At 37.5% G+C, this 19,392-nt stretch overlaps 1 long non-coding RNA gene across 3 annotated transcripts in view; it reads right to left on the reverse strand.

Moving 5' to 3' along the window:
* Positions 1-19,392, reverse strand: part of LOC119852110 — a 326,795-nt gene that overhangs the window by 25,075 nt on the left and 282,328 nt on the right. Inside the window, exon 6 of one of the 3 annotated variants that reach the window (XR_006278979.1) lies at positions 9,175-10,811. The exons of the other annotated variants lie outside the window; for them this stretch is intronic. This is a non-coding gene — a long non-coding RNA (uncharacterized LOC119852110). Of the gene's footprint in view, positions 1-9,174; positions 10,812-19,392 lie in introns of those variants that run through there. 3 annotated transcript variants of the gene reach the window in all.

A 19,392-nucleotide genomic window follows, 5' to 3' on the forward strand; every position in this document is an offset into this window, starting at 1 on the left:
TTTTTTATCCAACACATAATCCAGTTTATAAGGCTTGGCCAGGATTACAAAAGTGATTACATTGCCTAAACTACTGTACATTTTGGGCCAAATAAAGCCTTAATGTAAGCAGGTGCAACTCTACTAGTTTCAAGTAAATTATGCCTGATTACACAAGGGATGAATTTGATCTACTGTCTTCTGTAGCTACCGAAAATATAAACATATACATCTGATCTTTATCTGTACACTTTGCACTGTTTGTTCTGTAGATTTGTTTTCTATGTTTTAAATATTCATTTTGGCCAGTAATAAAAAAAATACAATTTTAAAGATAAAAAATTATACTAGTCATTGAATAAGGGAGAGGGAAAAAAGGAAGATGCCTGAATTAATCCAATCTAAGAAAATACTTTAAATATTGACTCTTGGTATATGATAGGCTGTAGATTCTGTTCAGTCATAATTTGAAGCTAAATTATATTTAATAAAACCACAGTATGGTCTCTTGTCCTATTAAAACTGCATTCTACCTTACTGTATCTGAATAATTTGTATAAAATTGATTGCTCCAGTTCTTAGTAGCTCTAATTGCATTCCTGGTATAACTTAAAAATGATAACCTTATCTTAATAAGTAGCATGCTACAGTAATTCTTTTGAAAGCCTCTGAGAATTAACCTGCATTTTTAAACAGGAGCCTTGGGGCTTTTAAAAAAAATATCATGTAGAACACATGAGTGTGCGTTAATTTATCAAAAACAACAAAGCAAAATAATAAAATTGTGACAGCAGAAATAACACTGCTGTTACCTTTTCTGGTCATGCAGTATGCCTTTCTGTTGGTAGATCTAGATTCAATAAACATGTGCACATTCACACACAAGCAATACAATTTGAGGGCTCTCCATCCATGAAGGTGGGAGTATGTGCACATATGTATGCAGGAAATGTGTAGTCAGTAATACTGCATTTTAATCTTAATTTACAACGAAATCTCAGTAAAGCAAATAAGCCATCCAGTTGGATATGGGTGGGATTAGCATGCATGTAGGCTGAAACAGAAGACATGTTTGTACCATAAAAAGCCTGCACAAAAGCCTCATGATAGATATACTCCAGAACCCAAGCATAAATGGATGGAAAAAAAATTCCGCTGAATTAAAGGGTAGTCAAAAGAAAATAATATTCAGGGCAGTCCAGACAGCATAATCAACAGGATGATGATGATAGAATTTGAGGTAATTTTAGCTCCTGGGCAAGTTGGTCAAGGAACCAAAGTTGCCATGCTGTTGCTACTTCTGGAAGCATATACTTCCGAGCAGGGCAAACAAATGCTGTTGTTTTGCCCAGGTAGAAGAATGGTGGTACAATCTGGTTAGCAAGTGTCCAGGTGCTCTTTATATAAATCCTGTTTTGCTTTTTTTAAAAAAAAATAAGCATTAGGGATAAAGGTACTTTTGTATATTGCATATGTTTGTCCTGTGAAATGCTAGCAAACCTCCTTGTTTAATATTAAACATTAGTCAGGTTTATCCAGTCATTAGCTGATCAGGGATTGCAGGAGTGACTCATGCCTACTAACAGGATGTGATACTGACAGTTTGTAGTGGGGTGCAAATGCTTCTAACATTTAAGACATCCTTTACGATTGTCTGGGTTATATTTCAGAATAATCTCTAAAACCTAAGCTGGTCCCACTCATGTAAATGGATAATTTCCTTTGACTTCACTGTTGCAGGATCAAACTCTCCATGTACAAAAAGAGCTAAGTAAAGCTACAGGGTGTTACTGTGCCTGTTCCCAACACAATCCCTGCATCTTTTCAGAAATAACTCTCATTTCTTAGCTGGCATCTGTGAAGAGCTCATTTCAGATAGAAATTCCTCTTTTGAAAGTAATTCTGCTACTTATAGGGCAGAGACCATCCTTAAGTCATGTTTGTGTGTACAGTGCCTAGTTCAATGAGACCTTGATCCTTGACTAGAGCCTCTAGGTGCTACCTACAAATTCATTAACAAATAAAATAAAATAAAATAAAATAATAATAATAATAATAAATAATAACAATACAGTGTTGCCTTATAATTATTTTAATCAGATTTTTTAATAAAAAGCATATACATGTATATGGAGCTCAAGACTTGTGTGCGTGTGTTTCCCCCGTCCCTACATTATTGCCTCTGAAATTTAATTTATGGTCATTGGCAAAATATTAAACACTTTTCAGAAATAGTAAGACCCGTCTGTGAATGCTCTCTCTGTAACAAGATATATTAGAAAAGTAAATTCAGATGAGCAGCAGCAATCATTATCAGGCCAAACTGGCATTAAAAACCCAGTGGAGAATGTATGTCCAATGACATACTTTAAAACCAGTTATGCTAAATGCATTTAACAATACTATGTCTGTTCTTTAAAAAGAAAATGTTCATAGAATTTGAATTGGTTTTGGTTCTGAAGCATACATACTGAAGGATTTCTTGAATTTTGCCAAATCCTTAGCCTTTTGCCATAATAATCTGATTCTCACAATTTTCATCAGTTCTTATTTACCACATGGATATACAAAAGAGGGACTGAATGAAAACCATCAGTTATTTAAGACTGCCTGCCTAATGTTTCTGCTTAATGTAATGCACAAGAAGCACAACCAAGATAACCTCTGGTGTGATCCCAGCCAGTCTTTTAGCTAGCCCTTATAAATCCATTAATCACCTCTATGAAAGCCACTGCCTTCTTTAGCAAAGATAATGTATGTTATTGGGATTACTCCACTGCATGCAGAGTCATTAAAGAAAGATAGACCAAAATTTATGACTGAGTCTGTGGACAGCAAGGCATTATTTTAACCATAAAATCACAATCTGCAAGCAGAGTGGCCAAACTGGAGGAACCATTAAAGCCTTATAATTACAATCAATCAATGTGACACTACTGTGGACATCTTTATTACTTTAAATACACTAATCAAATACTTCTGCATTCAAACAGAAAGATTGATAGGCAGATAGATACAGAAAAATCCCTACAGAGAGCCATTTAAAATTATCTATTCAAAAGGTAACAAAAAAGCAGCCGCATAATTAAATGGAATGCAAAGCATTGACTGAAAGGCTTTGAATTAGGGTACCAGACTCAGGATGGACAAACCTGCATATATAAGAAATATCCAATATCCCCTCAAAAATATACACACTTGCATCCCTCATACCTACAACTTGCTGAACTCTCCTAAATTGGACCAACAAATAACCCACAGGTAATCTTTGCTTCAAGGTATTTTGTAAGAAAAATGAATAGTTCAGTAATTCTGTACCAGTGTACTCAATTTCTCTCTCTTTCTCCACACGTATAAAGTCAGAGGAAAGAATATCTTGGTGTTATTTATATCATTACAATTGTGACTGTCAATATTATCTAATTGCATCAACATTCAATTTCATACCACACAGATGCTGTTATTATTGTTGCTCACATAAATATTTCAGTATTAATGAACAAGAACCTGTTCAGCATCTCTGCCACCCCTCAGGCCCATATGGTATTGTACCTTAATGAATATGTTATTGAGGAGGAGCTACTTTTCAGAAGTGCCTTCAAACTTGACATTCAGGAATGGTAGCTTCTTGAACTAGTGCTGGGAACCAAACACACATGTGCTAATTCTTATGAATTGAAATGATAGTGCCTGCACTGCTGCCCACAGGAGAAGGATTTCTAATGAATCTTACAAGGGACTGGATTAGTGCTACTTCTTATTATAGACAATAAAGCTATTTAAAATGCTGTTGTTATTTACAATGAATAATCCTTATGGTCATTTAGATACAATTAACAGATGATCTTAACATACAAACTGACTCAAACAACATGCATTTTTCCCCTCTCATTTGGAAAGAAGCATCACACAGAGTTTCATTAAAAAAATCTGCCATCTGTATAAAATCTGAGGTCTGGGGAGTGTGTGTGTGTGTGGGGGGGGGTGATTTTTGGTTTGTTTTTCCCTGTGCTTATCTAGATGATTGGATTCTCTGAAGAGACGAGTCAGTGGCAGCATGCCAATTGCTTCACCAATGCAATGAGAAAAAGGAAGAGAAAACCTGTGTAAATACACTGAATACTTTCAACAAAAATTATAACCACTTTGCAACAATATAGCAACTTTCATCCAAGGCTCTCAAATACTTAAGGTGGATAGGGCTCAAAAATAGAGAAGAGCTTCAATCTGGCTTCTCAGTTTTGTGTTACAGGGAAGAATACTCTCCATTACAACATGATAGCCTTAGAGAAGACTAAGTAATGAGAAAACTGCAGTAATTTGTCTATTGAAAATCCAATTAGTTTAAGACAATATTTATCAGATCACTCCCTTTAAAACATTTAACTTCAATTATAAGTGAGTTACAGTCATTTGGATTGGACTATCCTTCCCTAATGAAACCGTCAAACCTTTCAGACACTTGAATTCATTTTCAAATACAGTGGAGCCCTCTAAAAGGAACAGAAAGGTTACTAAATATATTTGAGGTTCCACTGCATTAAAACACAATGTCTTGTATCAAATGACAAAACATAATGAAAGCTTTTAGAGGAAAACATTTCAAAGTGACATTCTAAAGAACGCACGCACAACCTGACAGCAAACAAGTCCAACCCTCTGACAGGATCTTCTGTGCATCATGCTGAAAAAGCACTTGTGCCTCACAGGATTGACTAGCTACTTTCAGTCTACTTGAAGTTTCCCCCTCCATCATCATTCTTTTCCTTTTATTGACTCAGTGCGAACACATTGTACAGTAGTCTGAGTAGAGAAGATTGTGAAAGATCCCATGACATTCTTTTTGCAATTGACCTTATCATTTGTGAAAAACAGACAGCCACAAAAAGTTTACTAGCTATGAGTCAGGGATGGGGCCAGCCGTATCAAAAACAGTGATGTGTCTTTAACAAAACAGCTGGCAGTAAACAAGAGTTGCCTGAAGGGGAAATGACACACAGCAGGGTACAGTCACTTCCTGGTCTACGCATTCGGCTTTTGCCAAAACAAAAATCAAACAATACTCAAATCTGTGCATATATCCTCGGTGACAAAGGACAAGGGTACAGTGGTATTGTTAAATACCAGCTCCCTCAATGTTGAGATCCAAAAAGCCTGACACTACATTTTCCCCTTGTAGAGGAATTTACATTACAAAGAATACAAACAGCTTGGGATCATGTATGTGTACAGTACTATACATACAAATATGAAGCCTGGTTTTTAAAAGAATGCATGAATTTTTGTATGAGCTGATGTGTGTACAAAAGTTTGCATGCCCTTTTAAAAATCTGGCCCATAATATATGTTAATATTAGGGCTGTCGATTAATCACAGTTAACTCACGCGATTAACTCAAAAAAATTCATGGCACTGTTAAACAACAGAATAACAATTGAAATTTATTAAATATTTTTGGATGTTTTTCTACATTTTCAAATGTATCGATTTTAATTACAACACAGAATACATAGTGCTCACCTTATATTATTTTTATTACAAGAAATAGTATTTTTCAACTCACCTCATACAAGTACTGTAGTGCAATCTCTTTATCATGAAAGTGCAACTTACAAATGTAGGGGTTTTTTTGGTTACATAACTGCACTCAAAAACAAAACAATGTAAGAGCCTACAAGTCCACTCAGTCCTACTTCTTGTTCAGTTAATCACTAAGACAAACAAGTTTGTTTACATTTGCAGGAGATAATGCTGCCCATTCTTAATTACAATGTCAACTTAAAGTGACAGGTTTCAGAGTAGCAGCCGTGTTAGTCTGTATTCGCAAAAAGAAAAGGAGTACCCGTGGCACCTTAGAGACTAACAAATTTATTAGAGCATAAGCTTTCGTGAGCTGAATAAGCGTTCGCATGGCATTGTTGTATCTGGCATCGCAAGATATTTACATACCAAATGCGCTAAAGATTCATATTGCTCTTCATGCTTCAGGCATTGTTCCAGAGGACATGATTCCATGCTGATGACGCTCGTTAAAAATTAATGTGTTAATTAAAATTGTGATTGAACTCTTTGGGGGAGAATTGTATGTCTCCTGCTCTGTTTTACCTGCATTCTGCCATATATTTCATATTTAGTAGTTTCGGATGATGACCCAGCACATTTGTTCATTTTAAGAACACTGTCACTGCAAATTTGACAAAATGCAAAGATACATACCAATGTGAGATTTCTAAAGATAGCTACAGTACTCTACCCAAGGTTTAAAAATCTGAAGTGCCTTCCAAAATCTGAGAGGGATGAGGTGTGGAACAGGCTTTCAGAAGTTTTAAAAGAATAACACTCTGATACAGAAACTGCACAACCCAAACCACCAAAAAAGAAAATAAACCTTCTGCCGATGGCATCTGACTCAGATGATGAAAATGAACATCACCCACTATCTTTCTTTCCTTGCAGGTGTAACCCTTTCAATGTCACAATACAGTTGTCACTTCCACATTCACACCCCTGCATTAAGCCAGATGAAATTCAGCATCTTGATCACATTCCCTCTTACTTGGGGACACAGGCGTAGCCTTTATCAAGATGACTAGTCAGAAATTTTGGATATCTTAGTCTGAAAACAAAGTGCATGGGGATACTTCTAGATGCAAGATATTATTAGGATAACATGCTTTGTATTTTAATCTTTCCAATCGCTGACTTAATGAATGAGAAATATTTGCAAGATTTTTCTCCTGAACGACTCATTATTTCTCTCTCCCCCTTTCTCCATCATAATCCACTCCCAGCTTTATGCCACATGGTGATGCATGCCATTACTACTAATGCTGCATGAAAATTTAGGCAGCTAGAGCAAAGGCCCTTTACAATTGTCTGAGCCAATGGCATTAATCATCAGCTGAGATTTGAAAATCATAACTAGGAGACAGCAATCGAAACAGCTCTGTATCATAATAACAAAATGTGCAGAGCAACTTGGAAAAAAGAACACCCCTTTCTACTTTCCAGTCTGTGTGCAATGAGGGAAGCATATTAAAAAAAACATGTTCATTTCAATGTTTTTTATTGCAACAATAATTTTCTTGCTCCACTGGAATATATTTTTAATTATATAACCTTAGAATAATAACATTAATCAAGGCACTTCTGCATGGCATTGTAAGGGAATAGCATATACTGAATGTGCCCAGCTACAATGGAATCACTAGTGAAAGGGCGGAGTTTAGCACAGTCTGATATTATACACACACACTTTTATTACCAAGTTCAGATGTACATAGACATAGACAATAATCAAGTACAGTAGCTGTCATTGTTATTTAAAAGCTTATATCCACATTTAATAAAATATTCAAATTGGACTCTGAATAAGATAAGTTTTCTTTGAATAATATATGGGCTGGAGATATTTTATTAACTGAAAATACATGTGCCATTTCTCATCACGTGCAAAAAAAAGTAAAAAGGTGTAATTTACATTTCAGTTTGAAATGAAAGAGATGGTAACTTTTCATATGGGCTTCTACTCAGCCTCTCTGCACGCACATGGAAAAGTGTATGCGCATGCACATACACACACACAGTTGGACCAGTGCAAATGCTGAATGCCTGCTCAGGCAGAGATGTATGTGCAAACATCTGTGCATGTTCTTTCACATTTCAAAGGGCGGAATTAAGGATCATGTGCAAAAGGAAGGCCTTTGAAAATGTAGGTAGGCCATAACTTGCAACATATGAACATGAAAGGTATTTTATGAACAGAGATATCCTAATTTAATGACATTACAAAGAAGTTTCATATGCAATAAATAAGCTGCACTACAGCCAGGGCCCTTGGAAGAACTTTGAAAGACCCATTTAGGATTCTTCCTTTCCCTCTTGGGAACATATAGTGCAGTGGCCTGAAACTGGGGCTGCCAATCCTCCAGGATTGTCCTGGAGTCTCCAGGAATTAAAAATTAATCTTTAATTAAAGAGGTCATGTGATGAAACCTCCAGGAATACATCCAACCAAAATTGGCAACCCTACCTGAAACAATTCAGAATGCTCAGCTCTGCTGGCTGGTGTATGGTGGGACTGTCCTCACCTTTCCCTTCAGGGGTACTGTGCAGACAAGCTATGCTAGCTTTGAGCAATCCTTTCTCTCAGGAAGTACAAGGGTTGATTTCAACTGGCCTCTGCACAGAGGCTTAAAGGGGCTAATCCTGTACCACTGGAGTATATGTCAGGTTTGCTGTTTACTTGATGGATGCAGGATCAGGTCCATGTAGAGAGATTAAAAGGTTCTCACTCCTTATGTGTCTGACTTGAGAGAAGCCGCAATCTGATTCTGAAGAGTTATTTAAGAGATTTACAGTGTATTAATGCCTAAACCTTTCAAGAATACATTAGCTGCTATGACAAAATTAAACTTAATCACTTAGTGCATTTGACATTCACCCTTGGTTCACATTGGTTAAATTACACTTTTTCAACAAATATTCAAAGCAATACGCAGCAGAATTTCACATAGTAGAAGGCAAGTCATGTGTCTTTTAAGGTAGGGTAAAATGCCATCTGATACGTGCGTAGTCACCTCAGAGACTGCAAAGTATCATTATTCCATGTAGATTTCCATGCAGTTACTTCTTTACCAGCACTTTTCAGGGACCTGTAATAATGTACCCATAACCTTACTTGCTTCAAATTGTAAAAGCAGAGAGTGAATTTTTAATTTCCATTTCATTCACTTCAGCTGTGCTCACCCCTAATTATTTGAAATTGAGAGTTCTGTCAACATATTCTCTTGATGACATACAAGCCACAGTACTACTTCTGCTCTACATATTCTATTGTGCAGTCTGATTTGTTATAATTACCTTGACCAAAGAAAATGCATCTTATTGACTGAATGCCACTAGTTGCAAGGCCTTCCTTTTAGCTTTTCTTTTTTAAACTCATCTTCATCTAAGTGTTTTTGTTTTAGTATCTGGCAAACACGTGCAGTAGGATGTTTTGACATATTCCAAGAATGGTCAACAAAAAAGCCAAGTTCTTTCATTTGACCTATAAGTCAACAAAACTGTTGTTATACTGCTATATATATATAACTGCTATACTGTTATACTGCTAACCTTAATCTGTTTATTTTTTGTAAGCTTAATGTGTACATGTAAACCTATAAACTAGACTTGCAAATTCATCCAGTTATAACTTTTATTCCAATATTATCAATAAGACACCAATTTTACAGCAAATGACTTTTATAAAATCAACAATTGCAAATAAAATACCGTATAGTAAAACATAATTTAAATATTAAGAATATTCTGGAAGTATAAAGAACTCAGGATAAAATTTACTGCAGAGGCTGCTTTCAAGGACCTCCGTGCCACTTAAGTTAATGTCTGAAGATGGCCTGGAGTAGAGAGAAAGGCCTGAACTAGTCCTTCATACTGGGATGAATTTCACCCTAAGGGAATAGCACTGATATTTAAGAAAGAAAATTACTAGTTTTATGATTTTTTCACCTTTTAAAGTTACTTTTGGGGGTATTAAATTACTTTCCTCATCTCACAGAAAATTATTTGTGTAGGTTTAATTATTTTTACCTGATGCAATAGAATCAGAACTGCTCATTACTACAATTGAAGAGCTCCATTCTGAGCAACTGAAACAGGTATAATTATTTATTATTGTAATTCATTGTTAACTAGATTTTTTTCTAATACAGGAAAAATTGTAATACAAAGAGATGACATTTACTTAAACCAATTGTCTATGGAAGCTGCGTACTCCAACCAACAGAGTTCAGTTGGATTTCCCTGTTATAAAAGAGTACGTCAAGTACATCCATTTTAGGGCTGGACAAAAAGTTCTGATAGGAAGCCAACCTGTTTGAACTTGCACATTCTTCTATGTATTGATCTTTGGTTATTATATAATGCACGTCACTATGATACCTAAACTCTGCATGTTTGAGAAAACAAATGCCACCAAAGAATTGTGTTTTTCTCAAGGTTCTTCTGGGTCAGAGTAGAATGATTTTGTGTATTTATTCACTCTGTTTTCATTTTATTATATTTTATAAGCATTCATTCTTGGGAAGACTTCATAGAAAAGATGTGACCAGGACACCATCAGGCTCAAGCTTAGCCTTGTCTCTTTCAGTAAGGAGCTCCACAGTCAGGGCTATTGGCAAACCTCTGTTCACAGTACCTGATAGTTGGAACCTGGGCCTATCTCTAGGATACACAGCTGAACTTAGGGAATTGTGGAGGGTAAGGTAGTCTGTGAAGTAGCTGGCCCCAAGTTCATTAAGTGCTTTGTAGATTAGGACCAGGACTTTAAACTTGGCTCTGAAGCCAATGAGAAGCCAGCAGAGTTGGTGGAAGCACACATGTAATGTGCTCTCAGCAACCTTTGTTGTTACTGAAGAGTGCCTCTGCATGCTCTACCCTCTTCAGATTTTTTGCACTAGCTGCATCCAGGTACAGCAAGTCACAACAGTCCATCCCAGAGCAGTAGAAGTGTGGATCACCATGGCTCAGTGCTCATTTGAGAGGAGTGGGTAAAGGTTCCTGAAGAAGTACATTTGAAATAAGGGATTTCTTGCCATTGTGGCAATCTGTTTCAGGAGTGGTTAGGGGTCTAGCAAGGTCACCACCCTGATGATCTACAGTCTGATGACCTTAATTGCTGGTGATATTAGCATACTGGCAAGTTTCTCAGATTTCCTACCATCATCATGTGTGTCTTTCCTGGCTTGAGCCCAAGCCAACAAATTCTTCATCCACCTGTTGAATTCTTCCAGGTGTTGGCTATCTTGGCGATGGCAGAGGCTGAGTCACTGTGGAAGAAAACAGTTGAATGTCATCCACATGGTGTTGATCAGTCTGGAGAATCTCACGTTCTCTCTGGGCAACCACATGAAGACATCAGAGGAATGAAACAAATGTTGAGTCTTGTGTTACTTGACAAGATAGAATAAAGAACAAGAGCTGGACATCGCGACTTCAGTTCAGCAGACATATATGTTACTACATGGAGGTTCTGCATTGTGACATAAATATCATATCATACTGTGGAGGATGGGCACTTGCTTTCTGATGAGACCCACCTAGAAAAGCCCTGCTTTGAGATCCTAAATTTTAGAGCGCAATGAGAGGAGAGGGCAAAGCATTATTTCTACATTCAACTGAACTGAACATCCTGCATTTCCAAAAGCCATCGGTGGTGTATTATAGTGGCACAGCAGCACCACTACTGTTAAGGTTCCATCACAACTTCTGCTTAAAGGTTGACCTAAGTCCTCTAAAATCAACATGCTTCACCTCAGGAGGGTACAGTGTAGGGTTAGTGACCCCAAGTTGGAATCATGTGAGCTAAGGGTTGTGGAGAGATAAGCCCTGAGAAAAAAATGGACATTTTTCAAAAGGTTTCTAGGTGGGGGGGAGGGATAGATTCCGCAGAATTTAGAGATCAAATTATTGCTGTGATACAAGTTAAAATGGTCTCAATTCTGTCTAATTTTACCCAAGGTCGTGCATAGAATTCACTGTATCTCTGCAGGACCCAAATTGAGAACAGTATTTAAGAAAATATATATATATATTTCTCACAGTGTGGGTGCACACACCAGCTCTGGTCATGTGTCCCAACTCCCAAGTGCACACCCTGAGCATCCATCAATTCACTTAGACTGTGAGCTCTTTGGGACAGATTGTCTAGTGCCACTATAGTTAAGGTTGTGTCATGACTTCTGTTTGAAGGTAGACCTTTCTAAGTCCTCTAAAATCAACATGGTTAGTCAGATTCCTATGAAATTTAGTGTGAAATTCAGGTGGGTGAGGGTAGGGTTTGTGACCCAAATTTTGGGTTCATTTGAGCTACGGATTGGGGAGATATAAACCCTGAAATAAATAGGAATTTTTCAAAAACTTTCTAGGTGGGGGTTCTTTTGGTCTCCACCTGTCCAGTTTTATCCAAGGTAGAGCAGGGCACCCACTACGTTTTTAGGAGACTTGAATTGAGAACAGTATTTAAGAAAATGTACGTTTTTACAGTGCATATGTACCAATGCAGAAAAATAGCTAGAGTGTTTCCATTCCCACCATTATATGTGCTTTAAAGCTGACATTTGTACATGCTCAAAAATCCAAAAACAGTTACTTGGCTTGCTTTGAAATTTGGTATGCCTCATGGGAGCACAGGGTACTACTGGTGATCCAAACCAGGAGTCATTTGACTGATGGATTCCTGAGTTACAGCCTCCCCCCAGAAAAGGTTTCTCTCTGCTGCCTTGTACCAGTAAACTGAGAGGTAACTAATGACTGGACTAATGACTTTTTGTCCTTTAATAGTGTTAGATGAAATCCTGTGGGGAGAAAGAATAGATTGTAAAAGGAGATGAAGAACTAGTACATTTCAGCAACTGTGCGGTTGGCACAGTAAAGGTATGTGTGTTAATAGAATGTATTGGGGTATTGCTGAAAGAGGGCTTAACTCTCTATTTCCAGAAGTTTGAGGTATGCTTAACTCAGCATTCTGCAAGGGAACAACATACCATCAAGCACTGTTAACTCTGAATTAATATAGTTTTTTCCATTGAACAGAGAAGTTTGTATTCAATCTCAAACTTGAACTTCTCTGGGTTTCCCAACCCCCAATCCATGTAGTGATTATAATGATATACCAATTATAGTCTAAAGAGACAAAGTATGTGCACCTAGATTTTGGGACATATTGGATCAGAGCCATGTTGGGCTTAGGGCTATGGGAAGGACTGGGACAAGGGTCCCCAAGTTCTGCTGAAGAAAATTCCTGTCAACGGTCGGTCGAGTACTGAAGCAAACTGGTTCACGTATTAACTCTCTATACACACTGACGGGGTAAACAATATGGGATAGATATTTACCATTTCAACTGCTCTGTCTATTGATGCCACCTCTCACAGTTCATCCTGAATTTGTGCCAAAGAACTCCTGGCACAGGCCCAGTTTGGCAAGCTTACATTTTTTTGGATGACTTGAATTCAACACATACTTGTAGGATAGAGGATGCAAAGCAGCTGTCTTTGAAAGCAACTTTTGCTTTAGAAGTAGTTAATGCTCCAAAGACTGAGTAGGAATGCAGGTAAAGGGATCAGGGATATTTCGCAACCAGAGAGAGAGAACCTGTGGAGGATACACTGATTATGCATATTGAGATAAATGAAGATAATTAATCACAGGCATTGGTAAATTTTTAAGCACTCACTGAAGTATGCTTCCAAATACATATGGCTATTGTGCAGGCAATGCCCACCCATAACGGCTGCTGTGGATAGTCCATAAGGGAAGAGTGCAAACACCTGGCTGACAGTGGGTGATGAAGAGCATAGAGGGAATTGTGTATTAAGCCACAGAGCATTTTTCATGCTCAGGTAATAATGGGATTTTCAAAAGTAAAGAAACTACTTTGCTAGTCTCATAGGACATAGATGTGGTTCTGACTCAGTGTGTCATTTACATTTTGTCATTTACATATTATAATGAGTTACTGGCACACGTTAGTGACATTTCCATGACTTTTAAAGCAGCCTCTTGATGAGAGCACCTAATGCATCCAGTGAGCATGATATTGGCACCTGCTTCAGGCAGTGGTTCCCAGGCAGATAGCTTGTTAGACCCACTCCAGAAAAGAAAGGAAAATTTTACATGCAAGGAGTTGAGACTATTAACTCAAATGACCCAGAAGAGCTATTGCCTTCCTTTACATGCGCAGCTATGGTTGTCAGCTAGGAAAAAATCCACTCTTGCAAACTACTGTGGCCAGAAAAGCAAGCTAAAAAATATGCTTTACTAATACTAATTCTGGTAAAAGTTTACCAGGTCTTGGAATGACTTTTTGTTCTCCTATCCTTATGCTTTCACAAGATAATCACTTTGTAATAATATACCTTTGCCTGAGACTTTAGACTAACTCTCTTTCTTCATTAAATGGGCATATTTTGTAGGTCTCTCTTGAGGCACACTCTTGGGCCCGAGAAGGGATATGGTCCAGCACCTATCCATCTAGGTCAGCCCTGGAATATTCTAACTGCTCTTAAAGTATTTAAACCCTATTATGTTTCCTAGCACAGTTTAAAAATCCTTGTAGGGTGCCTCATCCAATGGACATCTCCACAATGCCCAGAAGATGTGTGATTTCTCCCCAAGGACACAGACACCTTGCACCTGGAACAGGCACTCAATAAATTCCCTACATATATCATCTCATTTTGGGGCCAGCCAACTAGGAAAATTCTGGCCAACATACTTTTAAGAATAAACTGATGTCTGACTGGCTAATATTTTTCTCAACTTTCATAAGCGAATACTATGTCAGGCATACAGCAATCTGACATGCTGGCAAATATTCCATTGAAATGCATATTAACTTGGCAGCATAGATTACTTTGATGGACACATCACTTCAAACTAATCTTTCACTGTGAGCTCTGTTCTCTAATTACATGTACAAAAACAATAACTCAAAATGGCACCATGAAAATGTAAGGCCATGTGTGCGTTCTTCCAGTGTGGCCTATAAATCTGACAACTTCTTCCCATGCTTTAGACTCAGGTTAGAGAGAAATCCAATCTGCCTTGGAAAAAAATGATTTTTTTTCATAAAAAATAATTCATAATTTCTCAATACAATTTACATTATATTGTGGCACTGTAATAAAGATAGGACAGTTGAGTTTGATAATTGATTTTCACTCCGAGTCCTTGTTTTCAAGAGCAAATAACTTCATAGCTAACTTCGGACTAACTTGTCCCAGTCCTGAATTCACAACTCCCATGTATATGTTTATGAACTTTAACAGATACATGTCCCTGCATATTTATGAGGAAAATGAGGCCCAAAAGGATCATATTTAGCTTGATCCCTGTTGGAAACGGGTTAGCTTTTTAATGATGTTCTAGTAGATATCAGACTTTGGATAACAGAATATTCCTTTTCTATTTTCTAAAAGTTTGGGATCATTACCTACATACACAAATGCATACCTATATACAGTTTCCTGCATAACATCAAGTAGTAGAGAGGAATAATGCCAGAGTTTGGGTGAGCACAGATCACCAAAGTAAGTGAAAGTCAACTGACTGCCTTTACGTATTTCAAATATATAGGAATGGGGAAGAGACTATTCAGAGCATCTATGACATTAACCTTTTGTTACTAGTACCCTTGCTCCTGGTACTAGTTTTGGAAGTTTATGTATTATATTCATACAGACACATTCCTCTCCTCCACCACCTGAAAAACCCCAAAGAAGATAAAACCAAAAATAAAAATAAGGAGGTATAATCCACAGACCATTCATAAAGATAAAACTGCGATAAGTGAACATATCAGTATATTAAAGCAAAAGACTTCCAAACCTGTGAGGAAAAACATTAATTTGGCTCCAAGAACAGTAAGGAAACAATATCTTAGGCACCTTGTATTGTTCTCTGATTTGTGCAGAGATAGTTGCTGGGGAAAGGGATTGAGGTAGTTTTGCAGGGTTATCCTGGACAGATATTTATTGCTAATAATTTCTCACTGTATATACATACACACACTTCGGTACTGATAGTCAGCTTGAGGAGTTAACCCAGCAGAAGTGTGTGGAATATACCATCTCAGCTTTTTCAAGAGAAACCCCTATCAGGCAAACTGCTCAGCCTGACCTCCAAGTTGCTGGAACTTCTTGTAAAAGATCATCACAAGTTCACCCTGGATCAATTCACTTGTCCTGTCATAATACGGACATCATGGGATGGTTTAGAATATCAGTTCAGCTATTTGTATTTGATAATACAAAAACACTTTCACATAAAGTGCGGGGGTTGAATTGATATTTCCTCTATGCATGTTGCAGCAGTCTACCAATGAGTTGTCAAAATAGCTACCAAAATACAGGAGAGAATGGGCCCTCAGGTGGAAACCATTGTGGTTGAGGTGCAGCAATATGTAAGAGGACATGTTGAAAGAACATGGCCATTCTACATGAAATGATCAGATACTCCCAATGAAACAAAAAATATGGGTTGCAAAATCACAATGGAAATAGTAAGGTTAAGAGTTAACTTGATCTCAGTCTATAATTATCTACATGGGAAGATGATATCTGAGAGCAGAGGGCTCTTTAATCCAGCAGACCAAAGGCATAACAAGAACCAATATCCAGAAGCTGAAGATAAGCTGAAACTTGAAATAAGATGCAAATATTTAACATTACGGGTAACTAACCATTGGAATACCTTATCAAGGGATATGGTGGATTCTCCATCTCTTGAAATCTTTAAATCACGATCGGGTGCACAATCAATATGCTCCAGATCAAACCAATATTGGGTGCACAAACAATATGCTCCAGATCAAGTTATTGGGTTTAATTTAGTAATTATTCTATGGCCTGTCCTGTGTAGGAAGACAGACTAGAAAATCATAATAGTTCCTTCTGCTCTTAACATCTATGAATTTAGCCATCAGGCTAGCTGTGGAAAAAGAAGCATTTCATTCTATTATTTGGTTCCTAACCTTTGATGAAGTGAAGTGCCTACTGAGCAGCTTGTATGTCTTTAAATCATTGAGATTTATGAAAAGTATCTGTTCAGTGGCCTGATATTTTTAATTGTTGTCATCACAGGCCATTGGAGTTTTAAATATCTTTATGAGAAATTGCTAAAACAGGAACTCTGCTTCTGCTTGTTAGCCTGTTGTACTTGCATCAAAGCTATACCCTGTATAAACAGCAAACTGGAATCAGTCTGCTAATGCATTACCCACAGGACTGAGAGCACAGAGGGGACTCGGGACATACAAACAGAACTACATCCCATACTGCCTGTTCACTGCTGAAACGTAATCACTTCTGTGCAGATCATCATCCCAGGTAAAGCCAGGATATAAACTTCTCCGATGTAGCTGGATTAAGTTAAATAAGTACATATAAAACCAAATCTGAATAGTGCACCAGTGAATTTAAGATTTTTACGCTTGCACTGAAATGCAAAGTACAATTTCTCAAGTGACTTACAAGCCTAAAGTTTCATTTTCAAAACTGACTTAGTCCCACTAACTTTCACTGAGACTCTAGGCTATGTCATTTACTCACTTAAGATAATGTTATATTTAGCCTTTATAACTCTCCTTCAAAGTCAACACAAAACTCTGCGGCTGAAATTTAGGAACAAGTGTAATAAGGAAAAGCAATATTGTAACACTGTCTCTCATCCAATTTATTTGATTACTGTGAGTAGCTACAAAATGCAAAAAAAATCTGACTTGAAGAGTGTACAAAAGAATCTAGTCCATTGTAAATACTGTGTAACAAAGTGCACTGTGCCCTGAATTTTCTAAGTATCATGTTATATGTTATTATCCGGGCTCTAAGGGGTGCCAACAGAGCCACAGAGTCCTTCTATTAATGTTTTAGAAAGTCTAAAAGAAACCTCAGAGAATGAAATTGGAGATGCCAATTAAGTTGTTAATACAGAAAATAAGAGGCTCCTGCCTCTGAGAAAGATAGCAGCAGCTTTTGTAAATTCTATGTTTTACTCTTCACAAAAAAAGAAAAAACAGCAACAAATGTCTCTATTTGGGATGGAAGGTCCTTATGCTAGACTAGGTTTGGGGTTTTTTTTCTCTTGAAGGAAACGAATATGGTCCTGTTCTGAACAGGTGCTTGTCAAACTGCAGTTAGAATCCAGTTCCTTGACTCTCACACTATCTTGCTGTATGACCTTGGACAAACCACTCAGTGGATCTGAACTTCAGTTTTCCTATATCTAAATGGAGCTCATGACCCGCTTGAGGGTTAACGGCCACCAGTTGAGAAACATTGTTCAAGACCATATAGGCTCTGTGAAAAGGGCAGGGGAGTACTTCTGATTGTCAGTGTAAGTTTAGATCAAATAAGTTGATTAGATACTTCACTTTACAATTAAATAGCTGCACACACATGGGCACCACATCCATGTTTAAGATTACTTAAAATTTAACACTGTTTTATCGTCTGCACTTGTTCATAAATTTCATATTTTACTATTTTTTCTCAAACTGTTAAAAGCTTATTTTACTCACTAGGCACATGCATATTTCAAATTATGGGAAATTTGGAAAAATACTTCAACATGTGCTTAAATCCATCCTACTCAGCAAAGCACGTATGCACATCCTTAAACACCACTGAAGTCAAGCATGTGTTAACTTTGCTGAACTGGAGTTAGGGAAATAATATTGAGATGATGCTCAGTTTAGTACAGGATTCTCTAACATGAGGGGAAGTGGGGCCACTTTTTCTCAGAAGCCAGTTTTAAATAATCTGTGACCCAAAGGTTTCAGGCTCTCTATGACTTATAACTGCATTTGAGGGGTGAGTCAGGATGACAAATCAAAGGGTCGTGCAACCTTGCCCTTACAAAAACAAGTCACAAAGTGGGATTGAGGGTGTGCATGGAAGGTCCCTTTCAGGATTCTGCACTAATGGCAATTGGAGTTCTGGTGAGCACAAGACCTGTCAAGAAAAGGATGCTCCCTCCTACCAAAAAGCAGGTTTCAGCAATGAGAATTAGCAGAATCTCTTCTCTTCCTCCTAGCACAAGTAAATTTGGGTTATTTGTGTATTTCTACATTTATGCCATTTGATCAGGCCCAGAGCCATTCTCTCCTCACAAACAGCAGTGAGGAAGGATCACTCCAGCTTTAGAATTGTAGTGATTCTCATTAGCTGAGTGACCCCCCCATGGACTGAATGGATAGATATATGGGGAAAGTGAGGCAAGGTCACTCTCAAAGCACCCCTAAACAAACAGCTGATTTTATTTTGCTTCTTTTAGGGTCAGACAGGTTGACTTGCTTTAATCCCATCATCTGCAGTCCTCTACAGTTTGTGCTGCCAAAAGATTTTTCAATCAGGCTCACTGATGGAAAATAAAGGCGTTACAAGATATGTTTAAACTGGTGAACCAAATAAAAAGGGGAGGGGGTATTTTTTCTGGCATTCCTAAAGTGCAAACTAGATTTTTTGTATTTTACTTAGTTTTATCATATTCATATTTCTGTAAGTAAACAGAAATGTATTCTTCAATTCTGCCTCGCAGTTTAACAATCATGGTTCAGCCCTAGTTACAGCTAACAAGATTTAGCTACAAGAATTTGATGCAATGCTTATCTGAATAGTAACAGTTTTATGAGTGTCCAAACAACTTTATTACACTACTTTTCTTATTCATACATCTACACACCCACACGCCTTATGTGTTAGTTTTCTGAAACCAGCAACCAGACACTCTAAAATGTATTATTATTTAACAGGACTCTCCTCAAATTATCCAGGGTCAGGAGGGTATCTCAAACATATGGGTAACCATATGCTGTATCACTGACCCATATAGCCTTTTTGTTTTGTTCCT

Source organism: Dermochelys coriacea, chromosome 2 (genome assembly GCF_009764565.3).
Source record: "Dermochelys coriacea isolate rDerCor1 chromosome 2, rDerCor1.pri.v4, whole genome shotgun sequence".
In the NCBI taxonomy this organism is placed as follows: Eukaryota; Metazoa; Chordata; order Testudines; family Dermochelyidae; genus Dermochelys; species Dermochelys coriacea.